This window comes from Tenrec ecaudatus, chromosome 4, assembly GCF_050624435.1.
Source record: "Tenrec ecaudatus isolate mTenEca1 chromosome 4, mTenEca1.hap1, whole genome shotgun sequence".
Classification (NCBI taxonomy): Eukaryota; Metazoa; Chordata; class Mammalia; order Afrosoricida; family Tenrecidae; genus Tenrec; species Tenrec ecaudatus.
This window is the reverse complement of record NC_134533.1, coordinates 32422095-32434144: the sequence shown is the minus strand read 5'-3', so window position 1 is coordinate 32434144 and position 12050 is coordinate 32422095. Positions and strand designations below refer to the sequence as shown.

The following is a 12050-nucleotide window of genomic DNA, read 5'->3' as shown; positions in this document are numbered from 1 at the left end:
GGCCAATAGAATAAAAAGTATATAAAACATATCATCCACCATGATCAGGTAGGTTTGCATGCAGGGATGGTTTAACATCCAAAAATCCATTAATATTACACATCACATTGAGAAGAAAAAGTATAAGAACAACATGATAATATGGATAGATGCAGGAAAAGCATTTGGCAACGTCCAACTCCCATTCTTAATTAAGACACTCAAGAAAATAGGAATGGAAGGAAATTCCTCAAGTTTACCTCCCTGGCAGTAATCGTGAGTGGGGCTAAGGGCAAATGTTAACTGGCAGAACCGATAACCCCGAGCCACACTCGGGATTACACTGCAGAGAAGTCCCTTAAGGAACCTCAAATTACAGTGACACAGTCAATGGGTTAGGTAATGTAGCTTGCACAGGTAGTGTAGCTTGCAAATTGAGGCACAGAACAAGCAAGGGAGCCGCACACTGGTCTGATGATCAAAGAGCAAGAGACAAGAAAGGTGAGGCTTGCCGAGCCATTAATCTCTCCACCCTTCAATTCACAAAATTACTGACACAATTAGACCGCCAGGGAGGTTAATAAAAGCTATCTATGAAACACCAACAACCAACATCATGGTCAATGGAGAAAAGACTAAATCAATACTACTGAAAAAGAGTACCAAAAAGGATGCCCCTTGTCCCCACTGCTATTGAATATCATACTGAAGGCCCTAGATAACAACATAAGCGGAAGGACACTAAAGATATCCAACTGGGAGAGGAAGAGGTGAAACTATCCCTACTTGTAGATGACTTCATTCTGCACATTAAAAGTTCCACAACAGGAGTACTGACAGTGATAGAGGAATACAGAAGAGTGGCGAGATCCAAGATCAACAAACAAAAGCTTACTGTTTTGCTATATATATTGGATAGGACCATGGAAGTGGAGATCAAGGAGGCAGTACTAGTCACAATAGCCAAGAACCAATAGAAATATCTAGGGATATATTTAACCAAAAAAAAAAAACCCCAAAAGACTTTTACAAGGAAAACTACAGCAGGGCCCTATTGCAAGAAACCAAAAATGACCTCCACAAAGAAAAGAATAACCGATGCTCCTGGATAATGAAGATGCCAATCTTATCCAGACACTATATAAATTTAAAGCTATTCTGATTGATATATCAATAACCTTTTTCAAAGAATTGTAAAAGCTGACTACCAATTTCAGATGGAGAGGGAAGAAGCCCAAAATTAGCAGAGAACTCCTCAAGAAGAAGGATAAAGTCAGAGGGCTCACTTTATCTGACTTTAAAACCTACTACACAGCCACAATGGACAGCACAGCATGGACTGGTGTAATGACTGATACGCAGACCAATGGAAAAGAACAGAAAACACAGAATCGAAACCATCAGTATATATACAAGTGATCTTCAACATGGGCCCCAAAAGCATTAAGTGGGAGGCAGATGTTGTGTTAGACAGGGTTCTTTAGAGAAATAAAACCAGAATTCTAATAATTTATATATATATATATATATATATATATATATTTATACAGACAAATGTATTAAATAAGAAATAAACAGTTTATTAAATTATAAAGCAGTACAAATGGCTCAGTGCAACTCACTCCCATGAGACAGTTGGACTGCTTGGTAGTCATCTGTAGAGCAATTCAGGCTATCCGGGCATAAGCAGCAAACAGCAAGCCAGGTCACCAACAGTCAGCAGGATGACAGGGTCAGACAGTCCCCAGCTCAAGAGATGTAAATTCCAATGATATGGCGAAGCAGTTATTGAAAGAACCACAAAGTACAGCGACACAGTCCATGAGTTAGGTGTCCCACAGGTAGTGAAGTTTGCAAATAGAGACAAAGAACAAGCAAGGGAGCTGCACACTGGTCCGATGATCAAATATCAAGAGACAAGAAGGATGAGGCTTACGGAACCATTTATCTCTCCACCCTTCAATTAATCCCACGTGTGCTTATCGACCAGGTTGGCACAATAAACTAACGACTTCAGATATCCTCTTTAACAAGTTGTGCTGTAAGAAAAGAAAATTGAAACAAGATGTGTATACCTCACCCCATGCACAAGTACAAAACCTGTAAAAATCCAGACTATCTGGACCATCAATGAAGGGATCAGGACAAACCTAAGAACCCTGGCTCAGAAAATACATAGGATAACTGTAATAGGGAATGGTACACACACAGGTGAACCCAAAATCGACAAGTGGAATATACTAAGGGTAATCATCTGTGTTCATTGAAAGACTTCACCAAGAGGGTAGAAAGAGTACACACAGACTGGGAGAAGATTTTTAGCAATGAAACAACAGACATAGTGCTCATTACTGAAATATACAATACCCTCCTAGTCTTCAAAAAGAGAAAAATAGCTAACCCCCTGAGCCAGTGGACAAAAGACCTGAGCAGAAGTTTCACAAGTGAAGAAAACCGCATGGCCAAGAAACATGTGAAAAAGTACTCCTGATAATTAGTCATCAGAGAAATGCAAATGAAAATAACCATGAGATATCATCTAACACCCTTGAGGATAACCCAAATCAGAAAATCAGAAAGCCACAAATGTTGGAGGGGGTTGGCAAGATAGGAACTTTGTCCACTGATGGTGGTCTTATAGATACGTGCAGCCACTGTGGAAAGCGATCTGGTGATATTTAAAGCAAATGGGATGATCCAGCTTTCCCTCTACTGGGCATATACCCAGAAATAAACCATGACCAGTCATCTGCGCTCCGGTGTGTATAGTGGCACAATTCACGATGGCCAAAAATTGGTAACAAGCTCAATTTCCATTGATAGGTGAGTGGATTAGTAAACTCTGGCACATAAACACAACGGACTACTACACATCACTGAAAAAAAAAACCCTGATGATCACATGAAGCCTGTTATTTCATGAGAAGAGTTGGAGGAAACAATGCTAAGCAAAATGGCCAATAACAAAGGACAAGTGCAACATGAGTCCCCTGAGCTGAGTACTATCAGCAGGTAGGTATAGAAGAAATGCACTTGTCTCTCTCTATGTGGGTTGAGGTACAGGCAGTTAGGTGAAGGTCAGATGAAACTCTAGGAGGTGCATGTGATTCCAATACAAATAAGGAGAATGGGGGAAGGGATGGAGAAAAGATGAGAGTTAAGGGGAAGATAGATTATGGCACAAGGGGAGAGGGGTATTTACCCACCCAGGAAGAGAATCTTTGTCTCCACAAAATTGGGAGTGTGCATTTTGAAGCCACCACAGTGCACCCAACCTGAGGGCACAGAAGCCATGAGGAGGAATGCATGAAAAGATTGGGCTGCAGGGCCAGCCCTAAGAAGAGCCATAGGGACCCACTCCCTAGACAAATGTGCTGGAGGACGACACTTAACTTACAGGTTGAGAAGAGAGGCCAGCATGCCATGCCACATGAAGCAAACCAAGAAGGGAAAAGAGAAAGGGGCGGTCTAGACGTCATATCAGCACACCCAACCTGGAGGACGACGTCACTGCAGGGAGCTGCTAAGACATAGAGAGGACAGTAGGGCGGCAACAGGTCAAGACATATTGTCCCCTCACTGCAGTATACATTGACAGAGGACAATGCCGGAGACACATGGCGGGGACTTAGTCCAGTCTGAACCCCTGCAGCAGGGCGAACAAAGAAGGGGGCATAGCAGGGCCACAACAGGAGTGAAGACCAGACACAAAGCCTTGAAGAGTCCCAGATGTAGATGTCAGTCCAGGAGGGGCAGCTCCTGGTGTTCCCCCAGGACCAGTGGGAGACAGTCATAAAGTTCAATGAAAAAACCGCGAAATTATGTATTTTTTTCTCTTTTGTTTCCAATCTTTTGTTTTCTTTCTGTTTGTCTCTTTGATTTTTGGTTTGCCTACATATATAAAATAGGCATGGGAAGCGAGCTCAAGGAGAAAGCAACAGAACCAATGGTCCTGGAGGGACTGGGGGTAAAAAGGGGGTAGGGGATGGGAGCAGTGAACAAAGCCATAGACAGGAAACGAGGGAATTAAATTCAATAGCAACAAGAATGTAGAGGTCCTGGGGTTGTTGGAGCAACAGCAATTTAACAGAGAGGAATTACTAAGAGGCAGATGTAGGGCAAGCGTGATGGTGGAGCAGAAGGAAGGTGGAAGGAAACAGAGGAACTATATAGGAAACAAAGATATGGATAGAGGTCTAAGCATACCTGTGTACATGTTAATACATTAATTCATAAAAATAGAGGTATTGGCCCAGTACATATACATGACAATACACTGAGTTTTCAGATGGACTCCAGGCTCTGATCATGCCCTCCCTCAATCCAAGAGCATTTTGTGGTAACAACCTGGCAGTCGGTGATGCTCATCCTCTCAGACAAAATATTTGCATAAGCAAATGTGAAGAAAGCAAATTGTGCCTGATTCTCAAAACATAGAGTGTCTGGGGTCTTAAAGACTTGAAGTTAAACAAGCAGCCATCTAGCAGAGAAGCAACAAACCCACATGGAAGAAGCACACCAGCCTGTGCGATCATGAGGTATTGGCAGGATCGGGTAAACAGACATTAGAAGACCAAAACCAAATAAACGAGCAAACAAATCATATTATTGAGAACAAGGGGGGTTGGAGCAGAGACCCAAAGCCCATCTGTAGACAATGGGACATCCCCTCACAGAAGGGTCACAGGGAAGGGATGAGTCAATCAGAGTTCAGTAAAGCACTGAGGCATAACACAATATCCCTCTGGTTCCTTAAGTCTTCATCGGCCCCCACTCTCATGATTCTAGTACTCTGTTTCATGGCGGGCATGACCAAAGCATGTGCACAGGTACAGATAAGACATAACAACTCATGACACACAGAATCCAGGAACAGGAATGGGAGTAGCTACATCAGGAGGGCAGGGGAAGGTGGGGAGAGAAGGCGAAGAAGGAGGAACCGATGGAGGTAAAAATATAACCGCACCCCATCCTTCCCCAAGGGGACAAACAACAGAAACCATTGGGGTAGGGAGCCAGTGGTCAGTGTAAGATAACAATTTATGATTTATCAAGTGGTCATGATGGGGAGACAGGGGGAAGAGCTGACACCAAGGGTTCAATAGAAAGTAAAAGACTAGAAAGTAATGATGGCAACGTATGTACAAGTGTGCTTGATACAAATGATGCATCGATTGTTACAGAGCTGTAGGAGTCTTCAATAAAATGCTATGTGTTTTTATTAAAGATGACAGTAAACATTATTTTGTACATCACTCTTCTTACTCAAAATGTTTGTGATATTCAATCATATATGTCTGTGGGTATTTACATTTTTCTTATTCTTGTTGCTGTATAACTTTCCATCATTTACTCATGTTACCCTTTATGAGTATTTGTAATGTATTTATTTTGACATTTTGGCAGTATATCTTATGGTGAACATATATTACACATTGTATGAAGAATATTTGAGCTTAAAATTTCTCATTGAACTATAGGCATTTGTTCAGCTTTAGAAGATATTACCTGTGTTAGGCCAGGTTGACTAGAGAAACAAATCTATGGGGAACTCATGTATGTGTAAGATAGAGATTTATCTCAAGAAGTAATTGTATATGAGGATAGCATCCTAGCCCAGTCTTACTCCAGTCCTTAAGTCCTATACTATTCCATAAGTCCAATTCTAGTCCATAAATCCCGATGCAGACTCATAAAGCCACATGTAATGATGCAGGAAGATCACAGGTCAGTGGGTGCAATTGGTTTTGTGGATTCAATGTAGGTGAACTTATCTCCAGTGCGAGCACAGCCATCAATGAGGCTCCCTGGCATCAAGGTGAAGTCAGAGAGCAAGCAGGAGATCCCCAGAACCCTCCTTATGAAAAGGCCACACCCACAAGGAGACACAACCCATCTGTGACCTGTTTGACAGGCTAGACTTCACCCCTACACTCTATTTATCAAGTTGACATGAAATTATGTAATTACAACACCGGCAAACAGAATCACGAGGCAGTTACCATATTTTGCACCCTACTAGAAGGACTTTCTTGAGATGGCTAGTTCGCTTAATGTGTTTTAATTAATAAGTATTAATACTAAACACATTCATATGTTCTTAGCTATTTTGATATCCTCTGTGAAATATCTTTTCAAGAGTTTTTCCCTTTTAAAATCAGCTGTATGATCTTTTACTTATGGGGATTCTTCCATATTTTACAAATATATATTTTTTGCTCATATCATCCTCCATACTACAAATATCTTGTACCACTTTGTAGCTACCCTTTTTACTTTTGAAATGTGTTTTTAAATGAATGCCAGAGCATTTTCTAAACACAGTTCAGTTTATCAATATTTTTCCTGTACCCTTTGAAGACATTTTGACTTATATCATTAATATGAAGATATTTTCTTCTAGAAGTTTATTTTATATTTTCCATACATATTAATATAATTAAAATTTACCATAATGAAAATAGGATGAGAAGTATACATATTTCTAACAAAGAGCCAATATGCCTTGATAGTAGGCATGATTAATGTCTTGGCTACTGAGAAAAATTGGAACCTGAAATTAAAGGTCTGGTGATCTGTTCCAAAACAGAACCAATAGAAAGGAGATTGAGTATGAGTCATGTGATCAAGTGATCTCCATGAATCAGCTATGACTCCACAAAATGGGATGTATTAATTTAGATTAGATTACGCAGATAATTACTGGACATAGTCAAATATATTGAAATATAATATTTTATATATCTCTATATAAGAAATATATCTATCTATATATAATTTATATATCTATACTCATATTATAGATAGCGAGTTTTTAAAAGCTTTTTCCATGACCATCTAGGCTAATTCCCTTGTCTGTTGATTTAGCCCCATCATTTTCCATCAGTTTGTCACACAGTGGTGATGTCTGTTGAGAAGATGCTGAATGCTATGTCATTGATATTTGAAATGCCTGCAGTCACCTAAAAGAAACAGGTTTCATTGAAGCTTTCAGACTAAAAATAGACTACGAAGAAGACTGAGAAGGTCTATTTTGGAGGAAGTCGCCACTGAAAGCTGTAGCCACAGAATTGCAACACTGTCAGATCTTGGGGTGTAATGAAGAGACACAGAAGGCTATGTGTGCCGAGGAAGGGCCCCTTGCGTTGGAAGCATTGCTCAACATGTGACTGTGAAGGAGCTGCCGTTTCAAAGTAGAGTCACCGTTGAAGTGAATGGTATAATGTCTGTGAGAGTAAAGCCTGTGGGATCTTCATTTGCTGATGGGACACAATTCCAAATGAGAAGACAGAGCTGGGAAGATCTACTACTAATCAGAACTAGGAATGGACTAATAAGAATCTAAGAAAATTCAAAGTCATCAAAAGTAAAATGGAACAATTGTAAATTGATGTGTTAGGTGTCAGTAAGCTGAAATGGACTGGGATCGGCCATTTGGAATCAGATCATCATATAGTTTGCTCTGACTATGATGTCACAATCAGGGGGAGTGGCATTGCATTCATTATTAAAAGGGACATTTCAAGATCTATTTTGAAGTTCACTGCTATTTATATAATAGGATTATATCTATCCACCTTGAAAAAAATCCAAGTAATACAACTATTATTCACATCTATGCACTATCCAAAATGTTTCCAATTTGATGTCGATCAAATATGCAATCACTATGCCTTAATAATTATTGGAAATTTTAATGAAAATTTTGGAAACAGAGAGGAATAGTTGGAAAATATCTTGGTGATAAAAATGAACCTAGATACCACATGATAGAATTTTGCAAAATCAATTATTTGTTCATAGCAAACCCCCTTTTTCAGCAACAAAAAGGCAACTATACGCGTGGATTTCTCCACATAGAATACACAGAAATCAACTTGACTACATCTGCTGGAAGAGGTAATGGAGACTCTCAATATCAGCATCAAAAATGAGGCCAAGAGCTGACTGTTTTACAGATCATTAATTGCTCATATAGTTCCGGTTGTGGCTGAAGTAAATTAAATCAAGTTCAGGAGAGCCAAAATACAACCTTGAATGTATTCCACCTGTGGTGGTTACATGATTTCATGTGAAATTGAAGATATATAAAAGAATAGGGGTGGAGTCTAGCTAGTCTTTCAGGAAACAATCTAATTGGATCTCATTGTGGGAATGACCTCATAAGGAGGGTCCTGGGAACCCCCTCACCCCACCCCTCTTTCTCTGACTTCACCTTCCTGTTGCAAAGCCAATCAGGGACATTCCAGGGCCCTGGAAATACCTCCACCACCATTGAATCCACACAACTTTGCACCCACCAGCCTGTGATCTTCCTGCATTCTGCATCATTGCATGTGGCTATGGAGTCTGAAGAGGAACTTGTGGTCTAGGATTGAACTTGTGGTATCTAGGAACACTGGGAACTATCTAAAAATAAAATTTTAAATATAAACATTATGTTCTTAGGCATGAGTAAGATGAGATGAACTGTAATGTATATGATATACTATGTACAATGACAAATTGGAGAGGAATGATGTTTACTACTAAAAGCAACATTTCATGATCTATACGGAAGTACAAAATCAGTCACTGATAAACTAATATCCAAATGCTTACAAATAGCCCTGGCAAATGACTGTTATTTAAGTTAGTCAACCCAACAATAATGGAAAAAATGAAGACACTAAAGATGGTTATCAATGCCTGCAGCTTGAACTTGATCAAATATATAATGAAGATACGTTTATGTTTACTGGTGATTGGAATGTTTAGCTGAAAATGGAAGAAGAATTGCTATCTGAATAAATTTCTACCTGGAATAAAGTCACACCAGAGTTTGCGTGATATGTATATATATATATATTTGACATGTGGCTTGTAGCTTTAATGGCAGGGGGAGGTGGTGGGGAGGAGGGGAAAGGGGAACGGCTGCTGGCCTTACTTGCGGAGGAGCTGGGAGGAGCTGTTGGCGGAGGGTCTTCAGGGGCCAGGGATGTGGAAGGGTGCTGGAACGTCTACAGGTATCGCAACACTCTTTCCTGCCCTTGGAACCCCCGTTCACAGGGATAGGGTCCCATCCAATCCCCCTCCTTTCAGAGGGGAAATGTGTAAGCCCGTAGCTTCCTGATAGTGTCCCCCACTATCTTGACTCCTGTCCTGTGCCCCCGAAACCATGGATGGGGTCCCCGCAGGAAGGTCCTTGCCTACAGCCTGAATTTTGGAATGTACTGGGAGCTCAAGGCTGAGCCGAGGGGCTTGGGGAATGCCGGGTTGTCGCCTAGTCCCAAAGTCCTATTGAACCGAGGGAGGCACAGGCGCGGGGGTGGGGATCAGGCCTTCAGTGCTTGTTGGGGTTCACCCACTTGTAGGTGCCTTCATACTGGAAGCCAACTTTCTTCATCAACTCATCGGCCTCCGGGGGCCCGCGGCTGCCGTAAGCGTAGGAGATGGGCCTGGGCTTCTCACGGTCAAGCTTGTGCAGCAGCGGGGTGAAGATCCGCCAGGCCTCCCGGAGCTCGTCACTGCGCACGAAGTGCATCTGGCTCCCGCAGAAGACGTCCAGGATGAGGCGCTCGTAGGCATCAGGAAGCTTCACGTTCTTGTACCTGCTGCTGTAGGTGAGGTCGAGCTCAGACTCCTCGGTGTCGAAGAACATGCCGGGCTTCTTGGTCATCAGCTTGGTGTACACGGCCTCGTTGGGCTGCACGCGGATCACCAGCTCGTTGCGCTTGCACTGCTGGTGGAAGATGTCCGTGGCCACATCTTGGAACTGCAGGCGCACCTCGGCCTTGAGCTCGTTCAGGGCCTTGCCGCAGCGCAGGATGAAGGGCACGCTGTCCCACCTTTCGTTCTCGACATATAAGACCACGGTAGCGAAGGTGGCCGTGGTGGAGTCGCGGGGCACCTTGGGGTCGTCCAGGTACCCTTTCGTGGCCTCACCTTGCCCTCTGGGGTTGCCCACATACTGTCCCAGGACCACATCTTCCGCCTTGACTTCAGAGATGCACTTCAAGACCTTGACCTTCTCATCCCTGACATGGTCTGAGTCGGTGGAGGCGGGCTTCTCCATGGCCACCAGACACAGCATCTGAAGGAGATGGTTTTGCATCACTTCCCGGATGATTCCAAGCTCATCGAAGTAGCTGGCGCGGCCCTCGGTGCCAAAGGGCTCCTTGAAGGTAAGGATCACACAGGTGATATTGTCCCGGTTCCAGATGGGATCAAAGATCCTGTTGGCAAACCTCAGCACCATGAGGTTCTGGACCATCTCCTTGCCCAGGTAGTGGTCGATGCGGTAGACCTGGTCCTCCCGGAAGAGCGCAGCGATGTGGTTGGACAGGCGGTCGGAGCTCTGCAGGTCCTTGCCGAAGGGCTTCTCCATTACGACGCGGTTCCAGCCCGTGGGGCTCATGCAGGTGGCACTGATGTGCTTGGTGACGACCTCGTAGACGGTGGGGGGCAGGGCCAGGTAGAAGAGGTGGTTGGCCTTGGAGCCATAGTGGAGGGCCTTCATGTGGCTGTTGAGGCGCTGATAGGAGCCAGGATTGTCATAGTGGCCGGTGACATAGGAGTTGCGAGCAAAGAACTCCTCCAGCTTCTGCTTCTCCTCTAGGGTGGCTTTGAAGAAGGGCTCGCTCTTTTTGCGGATGTCGGCCACGCTGAGGTGGGAGCGGCCGAAGCCCACGATGAAGGTGGCATCGGGCAGAAGGTCATCCCGGAACAGCCACCAGAGCGTGGGGTAGATCATCTTCTTTGCCAAGTCGCCCGAGGCGCCCATGGTGATGAAAATGTGCGTTTCATACTTGTGGAAGGTCCTGCGCTGGCTCAGTTCTTCGCGGAGGATCCCGCACACCTCGGTCCGGCTCAGGGACACCTGCTCAGCCATGGTGTTCTCTGTGTGCCCTCACAGTCGTCAGCAGCGCTAGAATGCTCGCAGCCCCGAACGCTTGGCCGTTACCAAGGCTGCACCCCGCCCGCCCACTGAACCTGCGCTGGCGGGGCGGGGCCTCAGACTGCCCCTCCGGTGGGCCCCTGGAGGACAGCGCGAGAAACATGCTGCTCAAAGTCAATGACTTTCTCATTACAAATGCCCGTTTTCAATAACATAAATGGTGATTATACACATGGACCTCACTAGATGGAACACACTGAAATAAAGTTGATTAGATCTGTGAAAAGACATGAAGGGGGGAGTTCAGTATCTACAATTAAAATAAGACTGCAGCTGACTGTGAAATAGATCCTCAATTGCTTATTTGCAAGTTCAAGTCGAATATGAAGAAATCTGAAACAAGTCCACAAGAGCCAAAGTAAGACCTTTCATAAATTTACCTGAATTTAGGGACCATCTCAAAAATAGAATTGAGTCGTTAAACAATAATGACCACAGAATTGTAAGTTGTGGGGTAACACAAAGACATCATACCGGACGAGGCAAAAGGTCAGTGACAAGACAAGAATTAAATAAGAGACCAAACTATGTGTCAGAGAAGACTCTGAAAATTACTCTTGAATGTAAAGTAGCTGAAGCAAATGAAATTGTGAAGTAATGAGCTGAACAGAATATTTTGATGAAGACCTTGATCAAGAAGACACATTAAGTATTATCAGGAAATATACAGACCAAAAGAGCCCTGGTAGTGATGATTAGGTGTTGAGCTGCCAAGAGAAAGATTGTAATACAACCCACACTGTTACCCCAACACTCTCACCACACAAAGAATATTACTGCATTTATTTTTCTAACTTATGCGGGGGTTCTAACCCACTCTTAACAACTCTGACATCAGATGAGAATATCTGTTCTTGTAATGATTTACTACCATAGAAACTCTCGATATAGAGTCTCTGAACTGGAACAACCTAGAGGGCACTTTTGTGTTAGTGTTGCGTGTGGAGACATAGAGTTAGAAAACCAAAAAGAAAGAACTTGTTCAGAATGCCGCAGACAGAATTGAATAGAAAGTAAAATAAAAGATTTGAGTTGTAATACAGAAGAATGCTATTATCAAAATATTAAACTATGGAGGAGTTTGGTTATGAGATAAAATCAATTGCTGTTTTAAACCATTTAAACTAGGTATTTA

General features: G+C 43.0%; 1 pseudogene; it reads right to left on the bottom strand.

The window, feature by feature from the left end:
• Positions 1-9301: 9301 nt before the first annotated feature.
• LOC142445778 (glucose-6-phosphate 1-dehydrogenase pseudogene) lies at positions 9302-10855 on the bottom strand (annotated as a pseudogene).
• Between the last annotated feature and the right edge of the window lie 1195 nt (positions 10856-12050).